This window comes from Oxyura jamaicensis, chromosome 11, assembly GCF_011077185.1.
Source record: "Oxyura jamaicensis isolate SHBP4307 breed ruddy duck chromosome 11, BPBGC_Ojam_1.0, whole genome shotgun sequence".
Lineage (NCBI taxonomy): Eukaryota > Metazoa > Chordata > Aves > Anseriformes > Anatidae > Oxyura > Oxyura jamaicensis.
The window spans coordinates 15,927,680-15,944,970 of NC_048903.1; the positions used below are offsets into that span (position 1 = coordinate 15,927,680).

At 43.2% G+C, this 17,291-nt stretch overlaps 1 long non-coding RNA gene across 2 annotated transcripts in view; it reads right to left on the reverse strand.

Moving 5' to 3' along the window:
• Positions 1-16,953, reverse strand: part of LOC118172505 — a 169,214-nt gene extending 152,261 nt beyond the window's left edge. For both annotated transcript variants that reach the window (XR_004753736.1, XR_004753737.1), the window contains exon 1: positions 16,634-16,953. This is a non-coding gene — a long non-coding RNA (uncharacterized LOC118172505). The remainder of the gene's footprint in view (positions 1-16,633) is intronic.
• Between the last annotated feature and the right edge of the window lie 338 nt (positions 16,954-17,291).

Below are 17,291 nucleotides of genomic sequence, written 5' to 3' on the forward strand. Positions count from 1 at the left end.
ACTACCATGAGACAGCAAGATAATTCCCCTATTGATTTTTCAAGTCTCAGTCAGCTAAATGAGAGGAGCCGGGAGAATTCCAGGTTTGTGTTCCCTTTGCCTGGCACCTGCACAAATTAAATCTCTCAGTTTGTGGAATAATCAGGTCATAACAACGAGGCTCACTGTGGGACTTCGCAGCATCCATGGGAGAAAGGAACACTGATGCTTCAAGAGAAAGCCTAGAATGTCCTAAGTTAATTAAGCATAACAGCAGAGGTACACGGTGCATCTGCTCAGATCACAGCACTGAGTTCTCTCTGAATTCTGGACATTGACGTCTAGGGGCACAGTGCAACCAGACACAGACCCCTGTAGGAGACACAGCAAGTGGCAGGAAAGGAAAAGCCACAGGGAGATCAGAGCTCATTTCTTGAACTTCAAAAACAATTTGAGAGGGAAAAGGTTAAATCCCCAGGCTGCAACCAAGCAGTAAATCAGCTAGTCCAAATACACTATTTTTGGTCTTCTTTTTTTTGTCATCTCTGCAAATTATCCCTAGATGATAACAAAGGCCCTCAGAATTTATTTCTGAGGAATTTTCAGTTACCTTGAACAGGGTGCACTTTGTTTTTAAAAGCAACATCAATTTAAGTCAAAATTCTTCAGAGTAGTTGGATCAAAAAAGAAAACTAGACATATTTTTGCTGTTTTGTTGCAATTGAGTAGGAAGACAGCTACACAGCTGCACCACTGGAGGTTTAGACTGGACATTGGGAGGAATTTCTTTATGGAGGGGTGGTGAGGCATTGGAACAGGCTGCCCAGGGATCCCCACCCCTGGAGGTGTTTAAGAGACGTGTGGATGTGGCACTGAGGGACATGGTTTAGTGGTGGGGCTCAGTAGGTCAGGCTGACAGTTGGTTAGACTTGGTGGTCTTGAAGGCCTTTTCCAGCCTAAATGCTCTGTGATTCTGGGGCGCTACTTGCCAGCAACCATCTCACACGGCAAAACAGTTCTTGGACTAACAGCTTGCAGGACCACTTTTCTTCTTTCTACCACTGTTCCAGCAGAATGACTTCACTGACTTAAAATTGTTCTGCATTCACACAACTTTACTTGCCCCTTGTGTGCCCCGCTTTGGAAGAATTTGAGTAATAAAAGTGAGACTCTTGGTTCATCAAACCCCAAACAGGAGAAGTCAGTGACAAAAGCTTAGCTCCCCCTAATTCTTGCAGAGGTGTCTGTGCTAGCGCACAAGAGTACGCCAGTACAATACCTTACTACTTCGCTGTAGGCTCCTCGTAAAGGCAGGGCACGAAAACAAGTCCCTGTTTTTAAGAAGAGCGGCCATGAAGCCCCCAGCCTACTGAAAGGGCTTTAAACCATCGCCACAGGGCTTACCTGCAACCTTTCTTACGCTGCTGCCTCAGGGAAGTTGCCACTACGGTAGGCAGCCAACTGATAGGTTTGTTTTTGCAAAGTGGGATGTTTCGCTGGGTTTTAATGTATTTCACACACCCACAGTCCCTCACTTAAAGTAATGCATTTCACCTTCTGCTTTAGGTTAGAACTTCGGAAAACACATTTATCAGATCTTCTTTTCAGCATTTCATAAAAATAGTTAAGGGTTTCATCCGCTTTCCCTCCCTGATGATGTTCTAAGAGATAAGGCATGAAATTTTTCCTACTGGCACAGTTTTATTACTCAGAAATTTATTTTTAAGTGTTCCATTGCTCACCATTTCCTATCGAGGGAGGTAACGTCGATGTGCACCATTTGCATTCAGAACAGGAGAGCTACAAGGAGAGAGGAATTTATTCACCCACACCATTACTTAAGCCAGGTGCCATACTAGAAATTACCATAATCTGTAATATTTAGATTGGAAGTATCAACCAAAAAAAGGAAGCTCATAAGCCCTTTGGGTGTGGAAGTAAGTTCCCCTGGATTCCCAGGGAAAGGCAGAAGAAAAAGGAGATTTTTGTCTAGGAACAGAAGTCCCATTTTATGGTGTCTTGTTTGACTTCTGCTGTAGATCAAAATCAAAAGACAATATTTACTCAGTGCCTCTGAATCAGAGAAACATGGGGAATAATAGAAATACAAATATTACATGTGCACACTACAAAAAAAATCGTCACAAGAAAATTTGGCAAGTAAATGCTTAAATTAACATTAGCATACTCAAATCAGGGCTTTTGTGAGCAAGCCTGCTATCTTCAGCTTCTGTTTCACAAAGAATAACAAAAGTGGCTATTTTCTCAGAGCAGAGGAAGGCATTTCAAATAACATTATGGAATTAAAAGGCATGTTTCCTAAACAAATGCACCAGCACAGGCAAACAATGGAGTTTCCTTCACCCAGTATCCTTTATTAGTTATAAGTATTAATGTTGCTCCAGGAGATAAAGGAATCTGGAAGGTGCTTCATAATTTCAGCTCTACTCAGACATCCTTAGTGACAGACGTTTCTAATATAGATAAGGAAGATGGAGCGGATATTAAACCAGGACATCTCCCCAGCTCTGCTTTGTTATTCTCGCAGAGATTTACCTCAAGCACTTTCTCCGCGCGGTGGAACTGGTGGCAGTTATTGCGGGTGCCATTGTGGTCTGCCCGAGAGGGCAAGGCATAGGTGCGTGTTAACGTTCCCCACCGGTGAGAGATCTTCTCTATTGTGCATTATAATAAAAGAACGGGGGCATGTATATCAGTGGAGGGGGAAACCAGGGAAAAGAAAGAGGAGCAGAGTTATTCACCTGCTCAAAAAGAAAATAAAACTAAAATGTCTCAAATTATGAATGTTCATTCACACAGAGATTGACATTTGCTTTAGGACATGCATTGTTTAAAAGCAATATATTGCCAGGCAAAGATGGATTTTTTTTCTAGCTTTTAGGAATTTTTTACTCTGGCACCGAATGATTTTTAACAGTATTCTACGCCCCAGTGTAACACGAACTTTTGAACAAAAGCTTGCATTTGTTTATTTTTATCTGTATTTAGCTCCAGAATCCCCAGTGATTCATAGACCACAGGCTGAAACCAGGTTACTTTGCTTTGTGTGGCCATTAGATGGCAGACAACAGAACGACCGTGTCTGTGCATCGCGTCCTTGAGTTTATGAAATAAGCTTGAAAATGCTGCTGCTCTCTAAATTAGCTCGCTTCACATCCACTGACAATGAAGTACTCAGCATCCCAAAGGCCTCTAAAGTCACCTTTCTTCTTTTTGCTCCCAAACCATACATTGCAACAACTCAAATCCTGCAATAAAATCACAGGACAGCCATACCTTCCTCTTTCCCTTACAATCAGTCGCGTGCGACTTGAAGCAGAAAGCATCGTCCTAGCCTCCATTCCCCACCATTCCTGCACTCGCAATTAATCTCTGCAATGAAGTAATGGGTCTCATCTGAACTATGACTGATTTCCCCATGGCAGGATTTCTCAACAGTATTAGAAAATGCCTGACATTGCTCTCCTACTGAAGAGATGCTTAAGCAAGGGACAATAACTGCACATTCAGAGCCTCATTTTGAATCAGCACCGCAATATTTGCCAGGCTATCTATCTACCGTCAAACAGACTTTGTTTTTCACAAGTCGGTGATAACGTCTACACACACCTACTGACATTGGAAGCACATCTGCAATGCACAAAAAACAAATATGAGCACACAAACGTGTCTTATAAATTCAATCTGTTCCTGATTGTCAGATACGCCCATTTGAAAACCTACTTCTTGGTGTGATTGCATTGCTGATCTTCAAAGAATGCAAAAAAAATCATGGAAAATGTTCCCCTCTGTCACATCAACAAGAGGAAATCTCCATCTACCGTGAGTCCAACGAGGTACGACTGGCAGTGCTCTCAGTGAAAGGCCTGTGAACATCTGCATCAGCATCACCAGAGATCTCCGCCAGTACAAGCTGTGGAAGTAGTGCTGCGTATCTCTTGGTTATTTATGAATAGAATTTATATAGGGCAGAGGCCAGCCATACCAAAAAAAAAACCAAACCTGGCTATTCTTCCAGAGGCATCCTTGCACAGCCTTTTGCTGGGAGCCTCTACAGGGATGCCCTGCCTCCGTGAAAGCCACTGTAACAAAGTACCACCAGCTTTAGACACTTTTTCTGCAGTCCAGCTTCATGAAGTGTTTGAATAATGTCTGTATGAAGCAGAGCCAAGAGTAACTTAATGGGAGTCTTTATCCGTATGATACATTTAGAGCAGGGGATGATGCAGCCACACACACTGTACGTAATATACTCCTCTACATCAGAATTGAAAGCAATGCCAGCTTCGGCAAACGTGGTCAGGGTAAGGTACCTACAGGAGCAAATTTACTTCCCAGTTAGAGGGCATTATAGAAGTCACAGTGATTTACAGAACTACAACAGTGATATCAAGATACCAGCATAATCTGTTATTCGTTCAAGAGCTGTATCCCATCCAACAATCGAGTTCCAAAGACTTCTGTAAGAAGTCCAGGGCACTTTTCAGAAAATCCAGAAGAGGAAATGACTGCTTATATGCTGTTACCTGAACCACGGTGATGTAAAGCACATAAAATCTGGTTCTTAATTTGTAAGAGGTGAAACCCAACATAATGCTTGCAAAAAAGCTTTCTCCATAATGCTTATTCACAGTAACTCTCCATAACGCTTATTCACAGTAACTTTCCACAATTCTTTAAAAAGGTGTCAGATGGAAGAGATCTGTGTTGGTACACCATGCCCAGGTCAGTGTTCAAGTGCAGGCCTTCCCCTAAGGCCCCAGAACGTGGTGCTAAATTAAAAGGGGGCTGAGAGCGTTAAGCAGAGAGAAGTGGGTGGGTACTGCCCTACTCTGATGGGAAAAACTCTTCTGACCTTCCTCCACCCACTGTGCCAACCAACCCTTGGACCTGTGAGGATCAGTCTCGTGTGTCAGCCCTGTCCTTGGGCACAGCTGAACATGCAGAGAGCAGCCCCTACCCCTGAACCAGCATGAGGAGAGCCTGTATTTGAAGTTAACCAGCCCAGACCCCACCACTCACCCAAGACCAAACCACATACCGAATCAACCTGGCCCACTCGTACGCCCACTCAATCCATTAGCTGGGAAATCAGTTGTCTCTCCTGCAGAAACAATTACTTCTGCATATGAAACTCAAGGGCTGTGTGCTACATTATCTCAATCAGAAATTAATATCTCGGCATGCCAAGATTTGAAAATGTGCCCAAGAAACAGAGACCACAGCTGCCTAGCAATGTGCTTCGTGATCCTTCAGGACCACATCCACCAAGCGGAGCACAATACACAGCATGGGCAGCCTTAGCCCACCCTGCTGTCAGCCTCTGGATATGGACTTCTATGGAATCTGTCACTTAAACGTGGAGCTTGTTTTTAAATTCTCCTTGTGAGTAATGCACAACAGTATTTTATTTCATTAATAATGTTACGAGATTAGGAGGTATTTATGCCTGCAGTCCGCATGATCTGGAAATAATTTTAACAAGTACTACATCAGTGTGTTTGCTGCACAATAGACATCTACTTATGCTATCCTTCAATACACAGAAGGATGAATATGAGTCCCACATGTGGGAAATTGTTAATATTATAGCACACAAGAAATCTTAGTGAATAGTCTCATAATATATTATTCATTACACATAGTGCTTGAAGACCTAGAGTTCCCATGACTACAGTATGAAACCAGTACACTCAGTGCAAACTTTGAGCTCTAAAACACATCCCAACAGAGCTAGCTACCTTTTGGGTTACCAAAGCAGGGGAACGATGCAGGTCATTATTCGGCGCGGGATGACTAAACATGACCAATACGCATCCGATGTGATCATTTAGAGACACCACACTTGGCTTGTGTTTCATCTCCTTGTGACTGCAGTGTCGCAGATTTCCAGACCTACCTCTTGCACCACAATACCCCTGCCTCTTTAGACCCTTAGTCTTTCTCTCGCTTCCTTGGTCTGCAGGCACAGATTAGCTTTTAATACATCTTTATTTAGCAGCACCAGAAATTTTAACTAAGCTGAGATATGCATCGCAGACATTGCTGAATTATACATGATAATGTTAGTTCAGTGCTGTACCGTCCTGAAGATACTCATATTATGAGCCAGAATTACAGTTTTCAAAAAGGCCCACATGCCTTTAAAGCCCAAGTGTTTGAATGAGTTGTAGTATTTCTGTTGAAAAACATGTTTAAAGCCTGACCAAATTTTGAACTTGCAATTTTATGGGACAAAATATCCCTGGGTTTAATTCTGCATCTGCAATTTAGCCCAGTTGGATGTCTTAAAACTCTTCTACAGCATTAACATGATTGTGCATGTGTTATCACTCCAGTTACAACACTGCTTACATACTATCCTTTTCTAGTGGCTCAAAAGATCTCAGCTGGATATTCATGTATAATTATTTTCACATAGTCATCCTCTGCCCGTGAGAATTTACATTGGCCTGTCACTGGAAATAATTGCTGTAAATTATTTTTGGCTGATGTTTTACACATCCAATGAGCAAATGCACAAAGACCACACAACAGATAAATGCTGTTAAGATCTTTTCAAACCATCATGCCTAGTTCCAGACTACACACGACTGATTTAACAATGCTTTGATGATGGAGTAGGGGAGTCCCTGTAGATTCCACAGGCAAAAACACACCCTGCCATTGCACTGAGCGTGCACATCCATGTAATGAATTATTAAATCAGCTATCAATGTTGTAAGGTAAATGTTCACGACTTCTCCTTCTGCACCATCCATACATGAGGGTTCTGGTTCCCTTCCTGACGTGCTTTGCTCAGCCACTGGCTGGGTTGTGTTGTCCACTTCAGTTCTGACTTAAACTGTCTGGTTCCTCTCAAGAATTGCTCTATCATGATTAATATATTTTTTTTTTCTCTCCTTGCTATTTCATTTTGGTGCATTTACTTCAGAATTTCCTTTCTGGCTTTTTTAGAGCATTTGGCTTCAGCTATTTACAGGTGCACCCGCACAGCAGAACGTGAGAAAAGGGAAGACGCAGTAAAAATACAGCAGGTAATTGTCAGTACCTTGACTAAATCCTTTTCAACCAATTCCCTTGACACAGACCTGAAAATAAAACCATTATTACCCATTAAGTAAGCATACACCTCCTGTGGCCAGCTGCCTCCAGCTGGAAGGGGCTCTGCCTCTGGCCCAGGCAGCCCACGGGTAAGGAACATTTACAGGTACGCAGCACCAAGCCCCACAGAGCTGGGTGCTCCCCACCGCATCGCCACAGGGGCATTAGCACAGGACTTCTCCCAGCCCTGCTGCCTGCTTCTCCCCCACATTCCCTCAGCCCGATATTTTACTCTTCGAGCACTGACGATGAATAAAAGATCGCCCTCCTAAACACTGTGCAGCCTTCTGAGCCTGCAGGTTCGCAGCCAAGCAGAGGCAGCCCTGGAAGCGTAACCATCCATGGGATTGCTGAGTTTGTGTGCACGGCGGGCATTATGCAAAGCCAGCCGTGATACGGGTGGCTGCCCAGGCTTTCAAAGACTGCGGAAAGACACTGTGCTTCACATGCACTTGCTGTGCCTTCCTCTTTGTCCCCACTTCTCCAAGCCACCAGAGGCAAGGCAGGACCAGCAGCTGGCCATCTTCTGATTTAAATCCCAGGAAATTTGGTCACTGACTTCATTAGAAGTTGCCTTGGGCCTTAACAGCTTGCAAATGTTGACAGGGGCTTTTAACTGTGTGCTTTTCCCTTCACTTAAAATTTAAACAGCCTCTCAAACTCCCAAGAATTTGTATTTTAAGCCATTTTTGAAAATCAAACAAACTTAGAAAAATATTAATTATCATTAGAGCTGAGGACTTGCAAGGCAATTGCAACTCAGTATGGCTTGAAATGACTGCTTCAGAAACCCACCAGAAGTGAAGGTTCTGATGCAAACAGCAGATACTTTAAACTCTCTGTTGCACTGAACAAACAAGAAGGACACAAACAATATATTTTGCTTGGTTAATTGAAATTATTCTGATAACTGTTTCCATGACCACCGGCTGTACGTTTCTCCCTGGTTTCTGCTCCTGCTAGCCTTTACGACACTAAAATCCTCTCCCTTGTGAGCAGATAGAGCCCACCCAAAATTCTGCTTAGAAGCTCTCACGATTTAAAGACAATGCAGTTTTGTTGTCACAGCAATCGTTATTCCATTGGATCATCTCAATGACTAATAGCACCTATTATGACTTTTAAACGTGGCAGATGCCAGCTTAGCATCACACTGCGAAGATAAACATGTGTAACTTATGCTGTAACTAAGTCAATTGCAGTAAACAAGCACCAAAAGTCACTGTCAGCAAACAGAGCAGATGACAATTCTAAAACAAGGGCTGTGGCTTCCAAACTGTCTGTGCTTCGTTTTAATCTTTCAGAAGAACTAGAGCAGAATAGACCTTTGTTAGCATGCCTTATACTTCCTCTTTTGGCTCACTAATTATAGTTCTAAAAAAGATTGTAATTCTGAATAGAATTGGCTGAATAATTCATAACACTTACACTTGTCTGTGAGTGTTGTCTGCGAGTAGATCACGATCATCTTAGCTGTATTCATTATTTAAATTTATTTGCCAAATACCTCCTACAGATGGTTCTTGATCTGTAGTTACTTGGAAGCTGCTAGCTGCAAATATTTAAAATTTATACACTGGGCATTCACAACTTGATATTTGGTCAAAAACATACATCCACTCATTTGCTTGTATATGCAATTACCATGCTTACTAAATCACCCAGACATTCTCGTGTAAACATAGCTCGGAATTAATAAGAGTTATTAGCACGAGCCTTCAGCACTGACCAGTAAGGGCGTTCATCAGGCGTGAGCTACGTTTCCTCCCTGAGTCACGACCCTTCTGCTCCGTGTATAAGAGCAAAGAGCCTTCTGCCCGGAAAAATATCACACAGCAGACGCAGATGGCAGGGACAACACACAAACAGCATCACGATCCCCTGAACGCAGGGACAATTGGTTTGGGAACTAATTTTCAGAGATGAGAAAAGGAGGTGAAGTGAAGTGACTGAATCCCATCTTCTCATGCACGAGGCAGAAAACTAAGTGACTGAAATAGAGACGAACCGTCAGCCAAAGCGCCAGGATGAAATCCCTAGGAGAGAGACTTAGCCAACTTGGCAAAAGCAGGTGCATTCCGGATGTGGATCTTTCAAAGACTCTTTGTTTAGGGAGACTACGTCCCAGTATTACAGGAGCTTAAACTATTTGATGAGCCAGAATCTGGTAGCAGATGCTCCAGTATAAATCCATCTTCCACCACTGAAGCCACTGGAATTACCCCGTATTTACCACTGCACAGAGGAGATCAGAACATTTCTGAGTGAGAACGTTTGCTCCTTGATGACCTTTAAGAAACCAGAACTTCTTTGACATACTTCTCAGGATTACTACAATTAAAACTGCGATCAATCTTTCATACGTACCTGAATGCAAACCACCCGTTCTGCCCTAGTTCGGTATGAAGCCTGTTCTCACTGCGGCATTAGAAAGAAAGAAAGCTTCTGGTAACTCTAACTCACCGAAGCCAAGGTGTCAGAAGCATAATTTAAGCCATAGATAAGTGCGGGACTGAACAAGTATTACATATAAGCAATTTGCTAATGCCCTCTATTTCTCCTGCCCAGAATGAAGATGGAAGGGAAGGAGGCGGTAACAGGAGCTTGAAATGCAACAGGACCATAAAACAGCAGTAGGAGGAGGAGTACAGGCTACAAGACAAGGAGACCAAATTGTCTTAACACAGCTCTGCATGAAACTCAGAATGAGTCTCACCATGAAAAATACCATCCTGTACAGTTATTTTCTCAATGTTTTATTAGAGACAGAATAGCAAATGGGCTGTCATCCACGTAACTGCTCCTGCACCATTTGCCAGATGTTGTTTGCGTGTCCACAGCAATGTGGTCGTATTAAGATGTATAAAATTGTGATTTTCGCCGGCTGCTCAGCACCACAGCCTCTACCGAGTGTCTTGGCCTAACGCAGGCTTTCAGCAAGATATAGCTGAGCAGACATTAACTGCAGATGTCACTTCTTCGTTGACCTACAGTACAAGTCAGTTAGTGGCTTAACATTGCTCAGACATTCATTAAAGCTCGAAGTGGGCAGAGCTTCATCTGCTTGATTCTCGCTGTTTAAGAGTGTCCAGGGAGAGTATTTATAATTGTTGAGTTGTGACCATGTACTTTTGGAGGAAAACCACAGATTATCTCTGCAGTAAACAGTACGTCATCCAGCTATTTTCTAAGATCTGCACTCAGTCAAAATATAGAGATACTCTCCTATTATTAGATCTACTCAACCACCAAGTTTTAATGTGGTCTTCGAGAGGTGCCGCTGCTGCTCCTATCTGCCTCATTTAGTGTACTACATGTTGACAACTCTGGGCACTGTAGCATCCCTTTCTCTTGTCTATTCCATTACCACCACTTAGGTAAGAAAACTATGTTTAGTGATAAGATGATATCAGTCAATAATTATGTTTCCTTTTAATAATTAAAAAAGGAAACATTTTATTCTTTGATATTATTTACATAACATGCAGGACTTTATTTTTTTACATTGATTCAGTTCTGGCCACCCACAACCACTGTCACTCGTATTTCGGCAGCATGTCAGAGAGATGCCTCCACGCTCCTGACGAGATACATGGACACAGCTTCAAATTTGTCAGGAGCTTAAGAGAGTTCTCATCGGGGATTAGCCTAGACACCATCTGCAACAATTATAAATCATCTTGATAGGAAAAGCCTGGGAAGTGCATTTAGGAGTATGCAAAGTACATCACTGGGCCAAATGCTTCCCTTCTGCTCCTGAGCACCAAGTCTCATCTCCATATCCTCTGTGGCTGCTCAGCTCCTTCAGCTCTGCCAAGCCAGGCCCTGCTGCTTCTCTCTCTGCCAGGGAGGTGTTAAGTATTGATTTTCGGAGTACTTCGTAAGAAACGTATGTGCTGTTACATGCCCAGTCGCTGTGAATGAGCACACCTCATTAACTGCATAGCATCTAGTACGTAGCTGCTGCGATTGGTACGTGTGAATGGGATGATTTCGAAGTTTTTGCGTGCTCACCCTGTTTCAGCTCACAATTCCAGCACAGAAGGGACCACACTCCTGGCTCTTGTAGAGACTTGTAGAGTACAAACTCTCCTATGAACACATGGGGAAGAAAGAGAAAGATCCCCTATTGAAGTCAATAGAGCTACAATGATTTATACTCCCTGCAAATCAGCTCCTTAATCTACAAAAGCAGGCTGTCATAGCAGGGCCTGGGCAGCTGGAGAGAATGCAGCTGTGCAACAGCCACTCCGCTCCTTTTCACCTCGAGCATCATTTGCAAAGCAGCCAGCTAAACTCCAGCTCTCGCCCCATTATTGATTGTGGTGGTTGCTGATGTAAGAAGCACAACACAAGTTAATTATTAGATTCAGGGTTAAGCTCACCTGACTGGCAGTTAGAAGAGACCTTATCTTGATGTGTAAACTCCAGGAATAGGTCAAGGAAGAAAGCTGAAGGAAAGTAAACATGGAGCACAAGGAACGTGTCCTGTGGGTTTGTGTTCTTAGCCCACAGTCTGCAACCTGCTCCCTGCAAACAGAGCAAGCCACAGTTAAACCCAGCACATGGAAAAGAAGATATGAAAAGCAACTGTACTGATGATTTATAGGTCTCCGGCTAACTGTTATCAAGCACAGAGGGTCTTATCTTCAGGTGGTTTGTTCATGGCACTATCTTTACAGAACACTAAAAAGTATGAAATATCTGTCATGATAGCACACAAATATCCTGGACTGCCCCCTTTATAATGGATGGCTGAAAACAGGCAATAGTGGGCAAAGAAAATTAATGTCTCAAGAACAAATTAAAAAGGCACTTTCATAAGCTGAGGAATGACAGCGGATCCTTTTGGTAATGCACACTCCACCTGCATCTCCCAGATGCTTAGCTGGAGGACAGGGTTATTGCTCCATGAGCACTAACGCCTTTGCTTACCAGAATACAAAGGTCCTGGGTAATGAGGGAACGACCAGCACAGACCAGCCTAGCAGGGAACAGAGATCTCTCATTTCCAATGCCTTTCCCTGGTAAGGCTGTTGGTCCCTTAGATTTTGCCTCGTGTTCCCTTTCTCAATTAAATTCTGATACCATCCCCTCCAACACCACATTTAGATGTCTTAGATCACCAGAGATCTCAGGTGGCACGCAAGAAGCGCTTTTGTGTTTTTCAGGGAGCTTGATGCGAAAAAGGAAGGTGTTACAGAGGTAATCCCAGCAGAGCAGGGGCCTCCCCAGGATGACAACTTGAGCCTGAACCATTCCTGACCGGCTGAGCTGAGGGTGGGACCAGCACCGTTAATTCATCCTTTAGCAGCACAGGGGGCTGTTAGGAGGGAGGGGATATTTGTACACACCTGCTATCCTACAGCCAAGCTCTGCACCTTCTTCTGTTACCCTGGCTGAAGTGAAATAAATCTTCCCAGCCATACGGTGCTCGCCACAAAGCAAACCTATCCGGGGGTGTAGAAGGGGCTGTAACAAAAACTGTCCTCTGCTAGCCTGCAACACAAAAGGTTCCTCCGACGGCTGCCGGAGCCCAAGGCCCTGCTCCCACCAGTAATCCCCTCCTCCATAATTTAATAAGCTTCACCATAGTGAGGTTCGCCCTCCCCCACCACACCATTCCCTTCCCCGTTCCCCAGACAAGCTATGACAGCCACAAAGAAGAAATATTCCCCGGTGCATTGTTAAAGGCCCAACTCCCCAAACCAAAGACAGGCTCAGTTAACATTAAAGCCTTTCCCCTTATGAGCAACCTGAGCTGAGATTAAGGAACGAGCCCACACTGTCAACCTTAACCCTGATATGAGGCCGGTAACTAGGGCAACAGCATCTCACAAACACACCGTGCCATCCGATTTTGTCTTCTTACACCGCAACACAAAATATGATAGGTAAGCGGATGGGCAAATAAAAACCACCACCACCCACTCCTCCGGCTCATATTTTAGTCCTGAAGTTTACCAAGAGCTGGGAAAGGTTATTTATTACTGCCAACGTTAATGCACAAAGATAATCTTTTTCACTCTGTATGCGTGGCGCACACCAGCTGATAGCATGCTCCTTTCTCGCTTGGACTCTGGCGTAATTATTTGCAGAAGGTAGCACAAAATGATCTTCCCAATATTAGACTCAAGCAGCTTGTCTGGTTTAGCTTGATCTTTATTTATAGACACAGTCTGGGAGCTTTTTGTATGCAGAGCAGGACATAGTGACCTACTCGGGCTCAGTTATATAATAGTTTCAAAAGAAGACTTAGTGTAAATTGACCCTAATCTGATCTTGAATTGTGACACATTGTAACTCCAAAAATAAATCAGCATTTCTCTCGCTCTATGCGATTCGTTTCCACAATTGGAAATAACTAAAGATTGATAAATCTACGTGTTTCTTAGATTTTTTTTTAACTTTTTAAGACATCCCTCACATTATCCTCATTAACCATGAACATAACAATCGACTAACGTGTTGTTACACCATGCAGCTCTGTAATATACTTAGCTCAGCTTTGGAGTCAGTTTCCAAATGCAAATACTGCATTCACAGAGAGTAAATTTAAAGAAAAAAAAGTCTGTGGTTTTTGAAAGCACAACCTTAGAATTTACTTGGCCAAATTTGCAAGGAGATGGAAACCTAGGCACACACTTAAGCACACCAGTAGCGCTCCTTCCCCATCAATATGTGAGCACACAAATTTACAACTCCTTCCCCACAAGCACTTGAGCTTGCAAGTGCTTTCCATGGGCATCTTGATTGTGCATTTCAGTTGTACTCACAGAAAGGGAATATAAAAGAGGCATAAATGTGGCTCAGCAATTAATTTGCAAACCTGAATCAGTATTCACGGATATTTTTACACTATCTGCTTAGCTCTCGCTGATGAATAGCAGCTGTATGAAAATACGGAGACACATTTGGAATGGTTTTTAACAACTTTGAACAATACCTTCCTGCCAAACAACTGATATAAAAGGGTCTTGGTATCAATGGAAAACAGGCCCATCACATTCTCCCTTTATATTGATATTAGCTAATTAATTGGCCAAACTCATTATGCACGTTATTCAAATTTGGCCTTTCTAAAATGCCATAGCTTGGGTTCAAAGTAATTTCTTACACGGTAGTAATATTAATTTATAGTGATTGTTTGCTGGGTCAAAAAAAGGCTCCAGTCCTGCAGCCTGGACCAGCAGGAGCAGATTGTTCTTTGCTGCTGCTGCTATCTGTTCCTAAAAAACTGCTTCTGGTCAGCTATGCTTGTCCAACACTTCTGCAAACGAGTAATTGTGCATTGTGCCGGGGTCAGGTACTCGATTCTCGCCAAAAGCTCTTGATGCAAGGACCTCGGGATGAGGATGGTGCCGATTTTCTGTGCAGAATTAACAACAGAACACTGCACCATTCTCCTTCAGAAGTCTTGGCAGCCTCTCTGGACACTGACGGTATGTTAGCGCATGGAGACAGAGCATCTGAGCCCGCTGTGATACCCACAGAGAATCCATAATAGAGTTCCTTACAAATGCCTTCCAAGGCATTACCTAACTTACATTTTCCCTAATATAGCTTCAGAGTAAGGTTTGTTTAGGGAAGGTTTAGAGCACAACATACAGGGAAGAAAAAACTCTTACTTTCACCACTCAGGTTCTCACTACTCCCTTTGGAGTTCTCTCCAGAGAGGTCTCCTTCTGAGAGGAGGCAGAGATCTCACCCTCCTCACTCCCACCAAGGGAAGTCTGCAGGTAAGAGGGAGACGGCTGCTCCCAAGGGAAGGCTCAGCGATGCTGCGGGCACCGGTTGGTCTCTGCAGCTGCTCCCCTCGCTCTATTACCACTTCAAAGCCACATCCCAAATCCGGCTTGATGTTCCAGGCACCAGATACAGGATATTCAACACCCTTTATCTTCTGCTTTGGCCTTCCCACACCACACAAAGGCTCCGGCATCACGGTGATGATCTTATCTTCACCCTGGGGTCTGGAGGGTAAGACATTGCTGCATTCCTCTACTTCTACATGCACAATCCAGGAGCAGAACTGATGGAAGTGAGGCTCCAGGCCAAAACTTTTTTAAAAAATTTACTCTTATGGCATCAGATGCATTCCTATTAGTGTGTTTAAACAGGCACTGGTATTTCATTTTTTCTTCAGAAATAATCCTTCTAAAAGACACTTATGTTTGCAAGTAGACATTATTTCTGGCAGGGTAAATGTACTGTGGAGGAAAGACTCTATTGTATGCTGCTTTATTTGGGAGTGAATTAGGGGCAGTAGGAATGAATTGCTCAAACTCCAGAAGAGATTTTATTACCTATGTTTGGCATGGAGGGGGAGAAAACTGAGAACTGTGCATATTTCTTCAGAGATTTTCAAAAATGAAAATAAAAGCTTCCTTTAATTGAAGTACCTTTGCTCTGAATAAGTATTTTCATTCTTTAGCCATAAGACAAAATACCTAATTGAATGTTTACTAATGAGCTTAAAATAGTTCATCTTGATATTGATTTTCCTTTTTACTTGCTATCACCATCTTACATTTTAATTAAGTTAAAGAAACAGAAAGGAAGAAAGGAGAAACAAATATAATCAATCCCAAAATATACCTTCAAAGAGATTTCTCAAGCTGTATAAGGAAAATACAAAGGGGAAAAAAGAAGTGTGATAGAAAGAACCTTCAATCACAATTCTGTCTTGATAGCATCTTTGTTTTCAGAAGGACCAAGAAGCAACTATTACCCAAAGGCAGGTAACCAGCTGATGAGAATATGGCAAACTACTCCAAGGTAATCAGGAGTGGTTTCCCACTGCAGGCATTTACCAAGAAAACAAAGAAAATCAGAAAACCAGAAGACCACACAAACATCATAAGCTTCAAATCACACCAAAATAAATCAGATGATCAGAGATTGCAGGACTGTGCAGATGATAGACGCAGGAATGAAGCTTTCCAGAGGCACAATTACTGCAGGAGTGTGAAATAGCACCTGTTAAAGGTCACATTTTAGGGCTGTCTAAAATTGGACCCCTACTGAGTACTTACAACTCTATCTGAAATAAATTTTCTGATACAGATGGTTGGGGAGTTTCTGCTCTGACTCCACAGCTCCATGATAAAATGAAGGATCTGAGACCAGCAGCATGCCACAAATACCTGTACCCAACTCCTCTGCGATGCTACAACTCTCAGATATTGTGACATCCTGAAGAAGTATTCTTTACTTAAAATACAGTTTAATTTCAAAACCAAAACTCAGGAGGAAAAAAGCTCCCTCCTCTCTTTCCTGGTTGTCATTGTAAGATTCAAAGCCACAGTTTTCATGCTAGCCACCCAACATCAGGGAACAGGGGACACCAGAAAGACCTTAATACAGCAGAGATTTCAAACCTTCTCCCACACAACACCACCTGGACAGTGTCTTCTATAAAAGCCCACACACAGTTGGCAATTTAATTCCATAAACCCTTTGCACACAGCATTTTCTCTTGTCTCGCTAACAACACCTGGATTAGAAGCACCTCTGGGACATAGCTTACCTTCCATCTCACAGTTGGCATGCCATCCAGGAAAAGTGCACCAGGAGCCTTCTGCTTGATTAGATCCCAGGGTACTGCTATAATTCAACTTATTAAAGAAATACGTCTGAAGTCAGTAAGACTTCTTCATGCACCCCAATCAGTAGTTCCAGAGCCTTCAGGCAATATACCTAAGTCTTCTGCCCCAAAATACAGTTACATCAGTCCACAGGAGAGCTCAGCCATGTAATAAACCAACTTCCCATTCTAAAGAAAATCTCTTAATTTTAATTACCAGCATTCCCCACCTCTCCAGCCTAGGCAAACTTGAGAATTCATGAGAGGGTTCGCGCTATAAACCTTGCCCTCTGCAGCACCAAGTTGGCACACAGGTGGATCGCGTTACAGGCTGCAAGGGCCCCAGGCACGCAGCAGCTGTGGCTTCCTCACCCCCCTGAGGCAGGAGGGCAGGGGCTTGCTGCTGGAGCAACACGAGGAACCTGGACAAACGCCTGCTTCCCACTGCCTGCTCCTGACCTACAGGGTTGCCCTGGTATGTGGGATGAGGGATGCTGGTGGTCTCATCACCTCTCCTCACAGGGGTATGAATTTTGACCCAGGCCAGCCTCCCAAAAATTTCTTTTGCCTTCACCTTTAGGGAAACAACATTACTTCAATC